Here is a 15,048-nt window from a genome sequence, read left to right on the forward strand (position 1 = left end):
CGGGCTGCCTCTCTGACACAGTTCCGTGCAGCCCACAGTCTCCTCGCTTGCAGAGCAGCACCGCCGTGCCCCCGTAATTGCCGCCTGGAGGGCGGGAAATGGGATGGGCCGCATCACACCCAGAGTGGGCCTCCGAGGTCAGCCTCCATGCCAGGGAAGAGGCTCAGGGGTTAGCGAGGCAGCCGCTGTGCTGTTTGGCTTTTCTTAATAGAGCACTGTATAAAATGTACAACAGTAGCCCACAGCTTATTTTAAAGTGCTTTCTTCTGACAGCTTATTAGCACATGATTAGAGTTGAAAACAGAGAAGCGAATCCTTCTTCACTCGCTGACCTGCAGCATAAAATGCAATCAGGTGACCTACCGAGGAGGCCTCCCGGGTGGCGCTGGTGGTAAAATCCCCGCCTGCCAATTCAGGAGATGCCAGAGACCAGGGTTCAATCCCTGGGTCGGGAAGATCCCCTGGAGAAGGAAATGGCAACCCACTCCAGTACTCTCGACTGGAGAATCCCATGGACAGAGAGTTGCATTCCACAGGGTCGCAAAGAGCCAGACACAACTGTAGTGACCGCAGACACAAACACACAACTTTCCCAGAACCAACCAAGACACAGGGTATTAAGCATCTAGCAGCCGTCCAGCGTGGGTTTTGTGCTTTGGATATCAAAACAAGTACTGAGAACAAGGTTTCAGCTTAATCTGTGCAATACACAAGTGAAAGGAATTCATTTCGGGGCTTAAGTGGCTTGTAGAAACGATGGCGTTTGAGAAGACAAGTAGGTGAACGACAGCTAGACGGGTTGGGTATAGTGCACAGTTGCTCTGACTGCCCGCAATCTGCTTATTTTTTTCTAATAACACAATGCAGATTTTGCTCCCAGGAATCATGCATTCCCCCTTCTCTAAGGCCATTTAGTTTGGGTGATGACTAAGACAGGAATGGCCACGTAACTGACTATAGTCAATGAGACTTAGAGAGAAAGAAATTGTGGATTGCCTGTAGCTGAAGCCAGCCTGACACGTGAACTATTCAGTTGGGTGAAACAGATTCATGTTTCCTAAGCCAGTTTGTGTCGGGTGGCTCGCTGCTTGCAACCGAAAGATTCCTAACTTGGCTTTTTCTACTTCTAGATAGAGTATGGTAGACTTGTGCTTCTAGGTAGAATGCAGTGGATGCTCCCAAGGCAACAACTTGACGTAAAAAGATAAGCTGTGAAGTTCATATTTCTGAATGCATGAGAGAGCTATGGAAGTAACAGAGGTGAGGTTCACGCTTGAAAGGGGAGAAGTACGCTGGCCCCTTGCAGTCAGGTTTCAACCTGAGTCATCTGGCGCGGGGCGCGACCCGAGCGCTAGTCTTGCTGACTCAGCAGGACTCTGCTGGGGTGAGAGTAACCACCTAAGCTTTCAGCAGCTTAATGTGACCGATGTGGCAATTCAGAAACTTGAAGGAACTCAAACTCATGTTTTTTCCACACAAGTTCTGGAGCTGCAGGCGAGCTAAGCTAAAAGCTTCATTTTAAAATGCAGAGTAAAGTATCTAGAGTTTCTTGATGGTTAGGAACTAAGATCTGCCAGTGAGAGAGCATTCTTCAACAATATGTGTCAGGATTTCAAGGCATTTGCTCCAGGGGATGGATATATTGCCTGAAACTTGTAAAGAGGAGAGATGGAAACCATTTACTGCTCTGGGGTTCAGTAGACAGAATCCTATCAGGGTTCTATTAAAAAAAATCTGGGAGATTTATGCCCTTCAAGCAGTAAAAATTAGAAATGGTCTGAATACTATAAGTATTGCAATCTAGTTCTGTCCATAATGAATTTCTAGATGGCTTAAGATGATATTTCACTGCATTTGCTTAATTGGGGAGAGAGCACCCTATGGTGAAAAAAAAATGATCTGGACCTTCTATGATTTTTTTTTAATTGAAATATAGTTGATTTACAATATTGTGTTTCAGGTATACAGCAAAGTCATTCAGTTATATATATTCATATTATTTTCCATTATAAGTTATTATAAGATATTGAATATAGTTCCCTGTGCTGTAGCATAAACCCTTGTTGCTTATCTATTTTATGTATAGAGGTTTGTATCTGCTAATTCCTTAGTCCTAATTTGCCCCCTCTCCATACTTCCCTTAGTTATCCACAGATTTGGTTTCTATGCCTGTGAGTCTAGTTATGCTTTGTATATAGATTCATTTGTATTTTATTTAGATTCCACATGTAAGTGATCTCATATAATATTTGTCTTTCTCTGACTTCACTTCACTTCACATGATATCCTCTAAGTCCGTCTGTGTTGCTGCAAAAGGTAATGTTTCATTCTTTTTTATGGCTCAGTGGTATTCCCTTGTGTACATATAATTATATATATATAATGGGACGGTTTAACAAATGATATGCGTGTATGTATGTATATACACACATACATACACGCATATCATTTCTTAAACCAACCATGTGTCAACGGACACTTGGAGTGTCCCTGTGTCTTTGCTGTTTTAAATAGTGCTATGAACATTGGAGTGAATATATCTTTTTGGATTAGAGTTTTTGTCTTTCCTATATATGTATATCCAGGAGTGGAATTGCTTGTTCTTATGGTAGTTGTGGTTTTAGTTAAAAAAGGAACTTCCATGCTCTTTTCCATATTGGTTGTTCCACTTTACATTCCCACCAACAGCATAGTGTTTTCTCTCCACACCCTCTCCAACATTTACTGTTTGTGGACTTTTTGATGATGGTCTTTCTGACCAGTATGAGGTGATACTTCATTGTGGTTTTGATTTGCATTTCTCTAATAATTAGCTCGGAGAAGGTAATGGCACCCCACTCCAGTACTCTTGAGTTCAGCATCCTTTCATGTGCCTACTAGCCATCTGAATATCTTCTTTGGAGAAATGTCTATTAAGGTCTTCTGCCCAAAATTGGATTATACGTTTTTTTGGTATTGAGTTGTATGAGATGTTTGTGTATTTTGGATATTAACCACTTGTCAGTCACAACATTTGCAAATATTTTCTCTTATTCCATAGGTCATTTGTTCATTTTGCTGATGGTTCCCTTTGCTGTGTAAAAGCTTTGAAGTATGGTTCTGTCCCACTTATTTATTTTTGCTTTTATTTCTTTTGCCTTTAAAGTCTGATCTAAGAAAATATAGCTATTATTTATGTCCAAGAATGTTTCGCCTGTGTTCTTTTCTAGGGGTTTTATGGTGTCATGTTTTATATTTATGTCTTTGAACCATTTTGAGCTTATTTTTGCATATGATGTGAGGGAGTGTTCTAACTTCATCATTTTACAAGTAGCTGTCCAGCTTTCCCAACACTATTTGTTGAGGAGATTGTCTTTTCTCCATTCATGCCTCCTCAGTTAACCTCATGGGTTAATTGACCATAGGTGTGTGGGTTTACTTCTGGGTTCTCTATTCTGTACCACTTACCTATATGCTGTTTGTGCCAATACCATGCTGTTTTGATTACTGTAGCTTTGTAATAGTGTCTGAAATCCAGAAGGGTTATGCCTCTAGCTTTGTTCTTTTCTCTCAGGATTGCTTTGGCAATTCTGGGTCTTTGTGGTTCTGTACAAACTTTAGGGTTATATCTTCTAGTTCTGTGGAAAAAAAATGTCTGCCTGTTTTGATAGAGATCACATTAAATCTACAGATAGCTTGGGAAGTAGTATGCCCATTTTAATGGTATTAATTCTTCCAATCCAAGAGCATGGAATATCTTTCCATTTCTCTGACTCATCTTCAGTTTATGTTATCAATGTTTTATAGATTTCATATAGGACTTTACTGCCTTGGTTAAGTTTATTCCTAGATCATTTTTTTGACATGATTTTAAAGGGAGTATTATTTTTTAACTTTATATTTCTAATATTTCATTGCTTGTGTAAAGAAATGCAACATATTCTGTATATGAATCTTGTATTCTGCTGCCTTGCTGAGTTTCTTAATTAGTTATAATAGATTTTGTGTGGAGTCTTCAGAGTTCTCTATATGGAGTATCATGTCATCTGCAGTTAATGGTGATTTTACGTCTTCTGTTCCTGTTTGGGTACCTTTTACCTCCCATTTCATTGCTGTGGCTGGAACTTCCAACACTGTGTTGAGCAGAAGGGGTGAGCGTGAGCATCCTTGTCTTCTTCCTGAATTTAGCAGGAAGGCTTTCAGCTTTAGCACTGAGTATTATGTTGGCTGTGAGTTTGTCATAAATGACTTTTATTATGTAGAGATATGTTCCCTCTGTACCTACATTGGTTAGAGTTTTTATCATGAATGAATGTTGAATTTTATCAAATGCTTTTTTACATTTATTGAGATGATCCTATGGTTTCATCTTTTCGTTATTAATGTGGTATATAACATTGATTTGTGTATCTTGAACAATCTATGATCATTCTATTCATTATATCTGGGATACAATTAAACATTAATAGCACCATGAAGAGACAAGGTAATAGGGCCAGTGATGAAGAGACATAACATATATGCAATCCTCTGATGATCAAGGTGACAGAGTTAGTGTACAAAGTGTTTAGAATAACTACAAGCAATATATCAAAGAAATTAGAGGAAAGGGCCAAATACATAAAGCCTATCTCAAAAAATAAAATGACCATCCTAGAACTGGACAATAGCAACAAAATCAAACCTGAGATCTGTCTGGATACAATGGAACACAGATTTAGTTAAAGCAGGTCAGAAGAGAAGATGCACACTGAGACACAGATGAAAAGACACAGAAAGAACAGAATAGAGTGCAAAAGACGTACGAAACACACTTTAAAACACCAATATATAGTATGTACCATACGCATAAAAGGAATCCTAAAGGGAGAATGCATAATAGCACAGCAGCAGTATTTAATAAGATAATGATTTAAAACTTTCAAAATTAAAGAAATAATAATTTTTTAATAACAAGATGTTAGATATGAACCCAATCCAAAGATTCAAGAATTTAGCAAGTCCAAAGTAGAAAAAAAAATAGTTATAAGCATATACAATTAATCTGTTAAAAAAAAAAAAAAAACTAAACTAAAAAGGAAAATAATCTTACAAGCATTCAGAGAAGAAAGCCACATTGCTTTCAAGGGAAATAAAGTTAGATCATTAAATGACTTCTTTGCAAACACAACAGAAGTCAGAAACAGTAGAATGATATCTTTAAAGTGCTAAATGAAAATAACTGCCACACAAGAATTATGTATTCTGGAAGAATATCCTTTAGAATAGCATGAATGTTTTCAGACAAAGACTGAGAGAAATTTTCTTCACTTAGCTTTTAGTAAAAATAAAAAGCAAAAAACTTAGAATTTATCAAGCAGAAAGATTATCAAAAACAGAAGTGTAGGAAGGAATAAAAAGGCAGAAAGAATAAAAGACAAACATATTGATAGATACATGAATATATGCGTGTTCATCATACATGAACATTATGGAGTTTCATTTATGTGTAGAACTAAAATGTATCACAACAATAAAAGGAGTTTAAAGGTCTTGAAGTAACAACAGTGCTGCAGAGTGGTAAGTGTAAGAAATGGAATTGAACTATATAATTCAAGAGTATTTTTTGTAGTATCTATGGCTACTTTTCGGAGAAGGCAATGGCACCCCACTCCAGTACTCTTGCCTGGAAAATCCCATGGACGGAGGAGCCTGGTAGGCTGCGGTCCATGGGGTCGCTAAGAGTCGGACACGACTGAGCAACTTCACTTTCACTTTTCACTTTCATGAATTGGAGAAGGAAATGGCAGCCCACTCCAGTGTTCTTGCCTGGAGAATCCCAGGGACGGGGCAGCCTAGCAGGCTGCCATCTATGGAGTCGCACAGAGTCGGACATGACTGAAGCGACTTAGCAGCAGCAGCATGGCTACTTTTGAACTGTGGTGTTGGAGAAGACTCTTGAGAGTCCCTTGGACTGCAAGGAGATCCAACCAGTCCATTCTGAAGGAGATCAGCCCTGGGATTTCTTTGGAAGGAATGATGCTAAAGCTGAAACTCCAGTACTTTGGCCACCTCATGCGAAGAGTTGACTCATTGGAAAAGACTCTGATGCTGGGAGGGATTGCGGGCAGGAGGAGAAGGGGACGACAGAGGATGAGATGGCTGGATGGCATCACTGACTCGATGGACGTGAGTCTGGGTGAACTCCGGGAGCTGGTGATGGACAGGGTGGCCTGGCGTGCTGCGATTCATGGGGTCGCAAAGAGCCGGACACGACTGAGCGACTGAACTGAACTGAACTGATGGCTACTGGTAACAGAAGAGTATAAGAATGCATGATGAAAGTTAATAGAAAATGTTGAGTATGACCTAAAAGAAGTCAAGAATAGAGGAACAATGAACAAATGGAGAAAATGGAAAATGAATCACAGGATGTTAGATATGAACCCAACTATTACAAGAAATTGCAACTAACTACTTGTTGGAAAGTTGCTCAGTCATGTCCGACTCTTTGCGACCTCATAGACTGTAGGACACCAGTCTTCCTTGTCCTTCACTAACTCCTACAGTTTACTCAAACTCACGTCCATTGAGGCAGTGATGCATTCAATCATCTCATCCTCTGTCGTCCCCTTCTCCTCCTGCCTTCAATCTTTTCCAGCATCAGAGACTTTTCCAATGAATCAGCTCTTCCCATCAGGTGGCCAAAGTATTGGAGCTTCACCTTTAGCATCAGTCTTTGCAATAAATATTCAGGGTTGACTTCCTTTAGGATGGACTGGCTGGATCTCCCTGCAGTCCAAGGGACTTTCAAGTTTCTCCAGCACCACAGTTCAAAAGCATCAGTTCCTTGGTTCTCTGCCTTCTTTATGGCCCAGTTCTCACTTCATACATGACTACTGGGAAAGCATAGCTTTGAGTGTGCATATGGACCTTTGTTGGCCTCTAGACGTCTCTGCTTTTTAAAAACCTTACTAGGTTTGTTACAGCTTCTCTTTCAAGGAGCAGGTGTCTTTTAATTTCATGGCTACAGCCATGCAGTGATGGGACCAGATGCTGTGATCGTAGTTTGTTGAATGTGGAGCTTTAAGGCAGCTTTTTCACTCTCCTCTTTTGCTTTCATCAAGAGGCTCTTTAGTTCCTCTTCACTTTCTGCCATTAGAGTGCTGTCGTCTGCATATCTGAGGTTGTTGACATTTCTCCCGGCAATCTTGATTGCAGCTTGTGCTTCATCCAGCCCAGCGTTTTGCATGATGGACTCTGCATATAAGTTAAATAAGCAGGGTGACAATATAGTCTTGACGTGCTCGTTTCCCAATTTTGAACCAGTCTTTTGTCCTATGTCCGGTTCTAACTGTTCCTTCTTGACCTGCATACAAGTTTCTCTGGCATTCCCTGCACGTCATGGCTCCTAGCGTGACTGAGTTATGCAAGCCCCTTTGCCATGACAAGGCTGTGATCCCTGAAGGAGCATTGTATTTTATACTTAAGCATATATATGTCAGTTATAGCTCACTAAAGCTGGAAAGAAAATGAGAGAGAGAAAAAAATATATGATCGTCTCATGTAACCTACACTATGATTAAAAACATTAAAAGAAATTCCGACTCATCCATCAGGGAGATCCTCATATAGGAACTATCCTTTGATTCGAATCTGGAAGCATTAGTAAAAACAGACTCAAGTGCCTGTTGCCTGAGCTACTAGGATTTTCCACTGGGGATGTTGTGAGTGGAATTCCTGGTTGGATCCAGGGTCCTACAAGAAGATGGCTACTGTGGTTTCTAATTCCCTGAGCCCACAGTGCACAATTTTAGTAGCAAAGCAAATTACAGTTTATTGACTCCCTCATACGCCCGACTTTAAGAAAATTTCTACTTCAAAGAAGTAGAGCAATTACCTATTTATTTGATGGTAGTTGTCCTAGATATACTTTCAAATGATGATCTATGTATGTACTTAACATACGGACTGTAGCATTCCCCGCTGTTGATTTACCCAAGCAGTGAAGCAACAGGAAAGAGTACAGGGCAGTTGTTACGAACATGAGCTTTGGCATCACCATAGCAATGTTTGAATCTTTGCTCTGCTTTGCATTAGTTATAATCTAACTTATCTCTTCTCAAATCTTTTTTTGCCTTGCTTATTTTATAAGGGGAATTTGGGCCCTGGTGAGCTCTATTACTACTACATACAACTTCTTACAAATCAGTGGAATGACCCTCTCCTCCACCAATTATTTTTCTCATCTGTGAAATGAGAATGCTAAAAGTAATGTACTCATTGAATATTTAGGAAAATTAAAAGAAAATTCATGTACAACTATTAATACAGTGACCCGTGCATACATATTATGTGCTCAATAAACATTACCTTATATGATAATCCGATTCCCATTTACTTTCTTATAAACAACAAAAGAAGCATAATTCTCACCATCTCAGTGTTACTGAGGACATCTTTATTTGAGCCAGTAACCACTATTTTCTCAACAAGTATTTTCTTTTTTACACTTGGGTAAAATAAATGGAAGGTCACTTCATCTTGCTAGCCTCCTTATCTGGTCTGACCAGCAGGGTGTTCTAACGCACAGTGAGAATGACCACAGTAGCCAGGCTCCCCGTCTTCTTAAATTCAGTTAGATTTCTAACAAATAAGCACAGAATGGAAATTAATATTTATTGCTTTCCTTTGGTGGCTTCAGGCATAAAAATATGCTCTTCTGGAAAAACACAGTCTTCCCATGTGGCCCAGAGCTGGGTAGGTGGACAGTCCTTGTGGTAGGGTTTTATGGAGTCTGGTTTCTCCATTTGCCAAGACAGTCCCAGCCCAACAAGGAGGCAGATGTACCAACAATTGCATGTAGAGGAAACTGATCATCTTTAATGGACTCCTTGATGTATGTTATTTTCTTTAAACAGTTTCATTTTATACATGAACACTTTTTGGGATTTATGTGCCCAGCAATGATCCAAAGATAGGAAATACATGGACTTAAATTTAACCTAAGGCATAAATGTCTATCAGCTGCTAATTTCCTGAAACACTTTTTTATCTGTGGATGGTCCATGAGAGCTGATGGTAAGTACAGCGCCCGAGAGAGAGAAAACAGTGAGGTCTCTGAAGGCAGCTCCGTCTTGGAGTTTCATCCAGGGTCTGTCTTTGCATTGGTGAGAAGAGTGTCTCTTGAAGATTTGAGGAGCTTGAAGACTTCACGTTTCTGAGTCCCATCACACAGGCATCGAGTCAGTTCTCTCTTGGGCGTAGGGAGAGAGGTGGGTGGGACTCAGGCTGTGCAAGTTTGTGTAAGTCCTGTGTGATCCTTTGCATACTCCAATTTCAGCATCTCTGTCTGAGCAATCGACCCTGTGAGAGCGTCCGCAGCCCTGGAGACGGAGGCCACGTGCCGGCCCGCTGGGAGCAGTGTGGGGGGCTCGGGCTGCCTGCTTGGGGACATGTGTTTAGGAGTGGCTCGAGCAACCAGTCCTCACTCATTGCCTGTGCTCTCTGTATTTATAGCTCCAGCATGGTTCCCTGCGGCCGCCAGCTCCTTCATCATTTTAATACTTTTTCTGGACTCTCTGCCCACTGGTAATATTTTTCTGCTCCAAACTGTTTAATTTATTAATGCTTCCCTGAAGAATGCAGTAACTGTTAGTTGCTGCACCCAGGAAAACACACACACACACACACAGCCATGCCACAAGCCGTCACGTTAGAGACACGAGATGATTCATACTTGGTACCCCTGCTGCTGCTGCTGCTGCTAAGTTGCTTCAGTTGTGTCCGACTCTGTGCGACCCCATAGACGGCAGCCCACCAGGATCCCCCACCCCTGGGATTCTCCAGGCAAGACCACTGGAGTGGGTTGCCATTTCCTTCTCCAATGCATGAATGTGAAAAGTGAAAGTGAAGTCGCTCAGTCGTGTCTGACTCTTCGAGACCTCATGGACTGCAGCCCACCAGGCTCCTCCATCCATGGGACTTTCCAGGCAAGAGTACTGGAGTGGGTTGCCATTGCCTTCTCCGACTTGGTGTCCCTACCCTATCTTAAAGCCTAGTATTCATGTATGTTAATGGAAATGGGGACACCATCAGCTCCACCCTTTCCATTATGCTTGGGTGCAGCTGACGCTGGCCTGCGGGTGTTTTGGTGGCAGCCGTGGGGGCTACTCCCGGGTCCAGCTCTCGTCTCTGCTTTTGCACTAGCTGGTCTGCACACATTCTGCACAAGCACAGCCCCCTGAACCTTCAGTCTTAGCTATGAACCTCCCTCTGAAGGCCCGGGGAGAGCAGCCCCTAGTGATGTCTCTGTCTTGCTCCCTAGTTCATTCCCTTTGAGTCCCCGCTTCTCAGACCAACACTTTCTCTTTGTCTCTCTCTCTCAGTGGGCATCAGCTCCCTGGGAGTCACCCGTGATGTGCTGAGTTCAGCTGTGGAGGCAGTCACTCTAGCTGGGTGATTCTGAAGGCCTTGGGAAGGAGCACAGACCTCACACAGCGGTCTAAGGGGTGCCAGGCTCTCAGCACAATCGCCTCCTGCAGGTCGCTCCTGCAGCTGGAGGAACTCGGCAGGCTCACACAACAGTCCCCTGGACCCGCCAGAACCTGCAAACACCTCCTCAGTGCTGCAGAGGAGAAGAAAATTCACATGGGAAACTGCTATTCTTCAGCTTCATTAGGCCGAGGAAAAGCTAACCAACCGCACGCATTGGCTCCCCTACCAGCCAGGGCCTGAGCGTCTGAGGGCAAACGGCAAGCGACCTGGCTCACGTAGGCTTTACGAGGTTCAGAGAGACAGCAAGGTTATAAGCCAGAGGGTGCCCACAGGTTCCGGTTTGTGCAAAGACGGCATTTTAAAACGGATAAACCTTTTTTCATTCTGTGGCTTTTCAAAAGGGGAGTAGACACATGTGCTAGCAATGGAACTTTCGAGAATGCGTATGTGTGAACAAAAAGAACTATGAACCTGCATTTCGCTCTTTGGCTGGGCCGAGGGACCAGCCTTTCCCTGATGCCGTGTGGTCAGGGCAGCAGTGGCCTGTGCAGTCCCCCCTCCACTTCCCATCGCCCTTCCAGGATAAACTGGTGCCCTGTATTAATTACATGGCATGGATAATTTGGGTAGACAGTTAATATCCTGAGCAGTGTCTGAGCATGGCCTCAAACAGCATACTCGGTTCTGACCCATGACTTTAACAGATACTGGAAAGCTTTGAACTTTTCAAATACCATCTGGACATTTAGAAACATCTGTGCTACTCACGTCACAGCTTCCTCGACCTGCTCCCTGATGGGGCAACGCCTTCTTTCCTACAGATAGCACGTTTGAAGAAATCACAGGGTTTATTCAAGTCTGAATCAGGCATAAACTTTGTACTTAATTATTTTCACTTATTTTCAAAGCCAGTTTATAGCATTTGGAGTGTAACTCGTGTTGTGGCTCATTTGGTGAAAAGATTCCCCGTGTGCACGTGCCGAACTGATATGCTGGCTGTCTCCATTATCGCCAAAAGCGAGCATGTAATTGGAAGCACTTGGTCTCTGCTTTTAATTGCTCCTTGCCCCTCAGTCTATTCTGTCCGGGCTCTGGAGGACAGAGATATCATTGAGAGTGTTTCCAGGGCGAGCAGATTTAGGACGGCTACTGGGAGAGATGAAGGGGAAGCATAAAATGGAGCAACACAAAGCTGAATCTGCCAGGTGAGAGAGGGGAAGGCGTGAAGAGGCCTGCTCTCGGGAGAACCACAGGGGAGAAACGGACACGGAAATTAAGGGCAGGAAACAATCAGAGGCAGGACCTGGAATAAATCTCCTGAGCTATCGATCAGGTGGGGACGGGCTCTACAGAAGCAGAGAGCTTTAAGGGCTGTGGAAAGGCAGGGAAGGAAAGATACGTTACCTTATTCCAAGTGCGTTTGCTGGCCATAGCTGGAAAAAAGATATATGTACACTCAACAAAAGTTGATAAGACAAAGATATATGCCCCGTAGCCTCAGAGCAAATAGCTGGGGATTGTCGAGAGCGAGCAAACGATCACCATTTGGAAATAGCTCCCTACGGCAGGGACACATCAGACAGGGCGACAGCTCTCTCTCGTAATTCTCTGCGTCGCCTGTGAGTGTGACCACTCCTGCCGTGTCCTGAGCCGTTTTAAGAGCACCAGCACCCTTCCCTGCATCCCCAGAAACGCTGGCTCATCTCACCAGGCGCCGTGGACCTCCCAAAGCTGACATGCGGAAGTCCTTCCTTCCGGTATGGTAGTATTAGGAGGTGGGGCCTTTGGGCGGGAATTACATCGGGGGTAGGTTCTCATCAACGGGAGTAGGGCTTCTGTAAGAAGAGGCTCAGGAAAGCTGGCCTGCTTCCTTTCTGCTCTCTCTGCCAAGCAGGGGTACAGTGAGAAACTGGCTCCCTCCGGTCAGGAAGCAGGCTCTCACTGGGCGCCTTGATCTCCAACACCCCAGCCTCCACAACCGTGAGAAATGCATTGCTGTTGAAGCCACGCAGTTGTGATAGCTTGTTTTAAGAGCCTATAGTGATTGACACCAAGATGAGCGAGTCCTCTGTAGGGATCTCTAGGCCCAGAGTAGAGTCTCTCCAAATGGTTACAAGCCACAGGGCCTTGGACTGGCAAGCAGGGTGAGAGCAACGGCCTTCTCCACTCGTCAGAGGCTGGAGGTCCCTGGGCTAGAGCGTCCCCATTATGAACGCTGCTTGTCCGAGACGGGGCCACCATATGGTAGAGAAACAGGCCATTTTTATGGAGCCATACGCTTTTTGTGAACACAACAGCAGTCTGTACAGGAGCCCCGATGAACATATTGGATCTAGGGTTAATGCTTCAGGTTCTTAATGCATTTTCCCTTATTATTGAAAAAGATCTTTGTTTTTCCAACTAGCATCCAAGCTTCCTTCCTTTTAGTGTTTAGCTGTGACCCCGTGCTTCTGGTTCTTATCCTTTACCACTTCCTTTAACCGCTGGAGTCTGGTTTTCACCCTCATAACTATATTGAGACTTCTTTCTTGAAAGTCACCAGTATAGTCCTGTGTCTTATAAAATGCAGTTCTCCTTCACTGCACCATTTGCCTCTTTGAAATATGTTTCATAAACTTCTCATTGCCTTAATTTCTGTGATGTGATCCTTTCTGGACTCTTATATTTCTCTTGTTTTTTTTTTTTTTTTCTTTCTTGCCTCTCCTTGACTGATCCTCGAAGATGATAGTTCTTTAAGATCCCCGATCTTACCCTTTGCTTGTATTGCTTTGGAAGTTCCTCTTTGACTGAAGTCATTTATTTTTGTATCTGTAACATTGCTGTGAAGATGAACACTTTGAAAACAGAAGTCCACAGCATTGATCTTATAGTATAGTATAGGTCTAATATTTCCAAAGTAATAGGCGTGTCAGTCTACCTTAAAGACAACATGCTATAATTCTTTATTCATATCTTTCCCCGAAAGTCTTGTTCCCTCTCCCAAGCCATTTCAGTCCTGGCTTTTCAGGACTAATGGCATACTGGACGGAGTCCCGTCCAGCCTCTCTGTTTTGCTCTCCTGCCTCTCTTCTGATGTGTCCCCGAAATTTGCGCATCCGTCATATTCCTGTTCCCACTGAGTTCATCCGGGATATTACTCCTAGGCTCCCGCCACGCCAGCTCTGAAGCTGCTGCTGGAGACTGCGTCTGCGTGCCAGCTGAGGCTGAGGGGATGAGGCTCACTGTCCTCCCCCTCACCCACACCTCGTCCACCCTCTCCCCTCCCCGTCTCCCCAGACTGTCTCTGAAGGTGCTGTCCAAGGCAGCTCCTGGCTCCAAAGCACATGGAGAAAAACGTGGTTCACTAGTGGGAAATCGAGTGCTGTAGGGGGGTGTACGCTGGACGCTGGAGGACGGCTCGGGAAGCGTGAGGCTTCCTGAGACAGCGGGTCCCGGCCTTTCTGTACATCAGTTTCCTAATCTGTGAAATCAGCATTGTAAAAGATTCATTTTTTACATTGAAATATGGTTGGTTTACAATATTGTGTTAGTTTCAGGTAAGCAGCAAGTCTTTCAGTTACACATATGTACACACTTTCAGATTAGTTTCCATTATTTATTATAAGACATTGAATTATAGTTATAGTGAGTCCTTGTTTTTTTTTATATATAGGAGTTTTATATATAGGAGTTCTTATCTGTTAATCCCATACTCCTACTTTATCCCTACCCGCCTCCCTGTCTCCTCTGGTAACAATAAGCTTCATTTCTATGTCAGTCTTTTTCCGTTTTGTATACAGATTCATTTGTATTCACCTTGAATCCATGTGTAAGTGATATGGTATAACATTTATCCTTCTCTGTCTGACTTCACTTAGTGTGATTGTCTTTGGGTCCATCCAAGCTGCTGTAAAGGTTTCGTGCTGTTTATGGCTGAGTAACATTCCACTGTATACATATAGACACTCTATTTTAAGCCAGTTGTCGGTCAGTGGCTACCTGGGTTGTTCCACGTCTTGTCTATTGTAAATAGTGCTTTTATGAACATTAGGGTGCATGCATCTTTTCAAATTAGTTTTTGTCTTCTCTAGAAGTGGCATTGCTGGATCATGTGGTAGCTCAATTTTTAGTGTTTTTTGGGAACCTCCATACTGTTTTGTATAGTGACTGCACCAATTGACATTCCCACCAACACTGTAACAGGATTCCTCTTTCTCTACACCCTCTCCAGCATTAATTATTTGTAGGCTTTTTGATGAGACCATCCTGACCAGTGTGAGATGATACCTCATTGTAGTTTTGGTTTGCATTTTTCTAATAATTAGAAATGTCGAGTATCATTCCATGTTCACGTTGGCCATCTGCATATAGTATTTGGAGAAATGGCTATTTACAATGTGTATTTGGAAATGCTTAATCTGCCCTAAGATGAGCATGTTAACTCATGACTCCATGGTGTTATGGCAAAGAGTGACCAGGATGACCTTCAGGTTTCTCTTGCTTGACTGGAGTTTAGAAAGCCTGCTTTCTGCCCCTTGGCCCAACTTCGCTCTCACCCAGGTCCTTACAGAATCCATATAACCCATGATTTCCCACCATCCCACCTCTTAAAAA

At 43.1% G+C, this 15,048-nt stretch overlaps 1 protein-coding gene across 28 annotated transcripts in view; it reads left to right on the forward strand.

Annotated features, from left to right (window-relative positions):
* Nucleotides 1–15,048, forward strand: part of LOC147370100 (uncharacterized) — a 148,844-nt gene that overhangs the window by 118,538 nt on the left and 15,258 nt on the right. Inside the window, exon 1 of one of the 28 annotated variants that reach the window (XR_015168442.1) lies at nucleotides 11,168–11,660. The exons of 12 other annotated variants lie outside the window; for them this stretch is intronic. The gene's annotated coding sequence lies outside the window, so the exon portion shown is untranslated. Of the gene's footprint in view, nucleotides 1–11,167; nucleotides 11,661–11,758; nucleotides 12,213–12,248; nucleotides 12,600–15,048 lie in introns of those variants that run through there. 15 more of the 28 variants (XR_015168439.1, XR_015168437.1, XR_015168443.1 and 12 more) reach the window with 15 other exon arrangements.

The sequence above is a fragment of the Bos grunniens genome, chromosome 7 (assembly GCF_055505025.1).
Source record: "Bos grunniens cultivar Pamir isolate PY7600 chromosome 7, Bosgru_T2T1.0, whole genome shotgun sequence".
In the NCBI taxonomy this organism is placed as follows: Eukaryota; Metazoa; Chordata; class Mammalia; order Artiodactyla; family Bovidae; genus Bos; species Bos grunniens.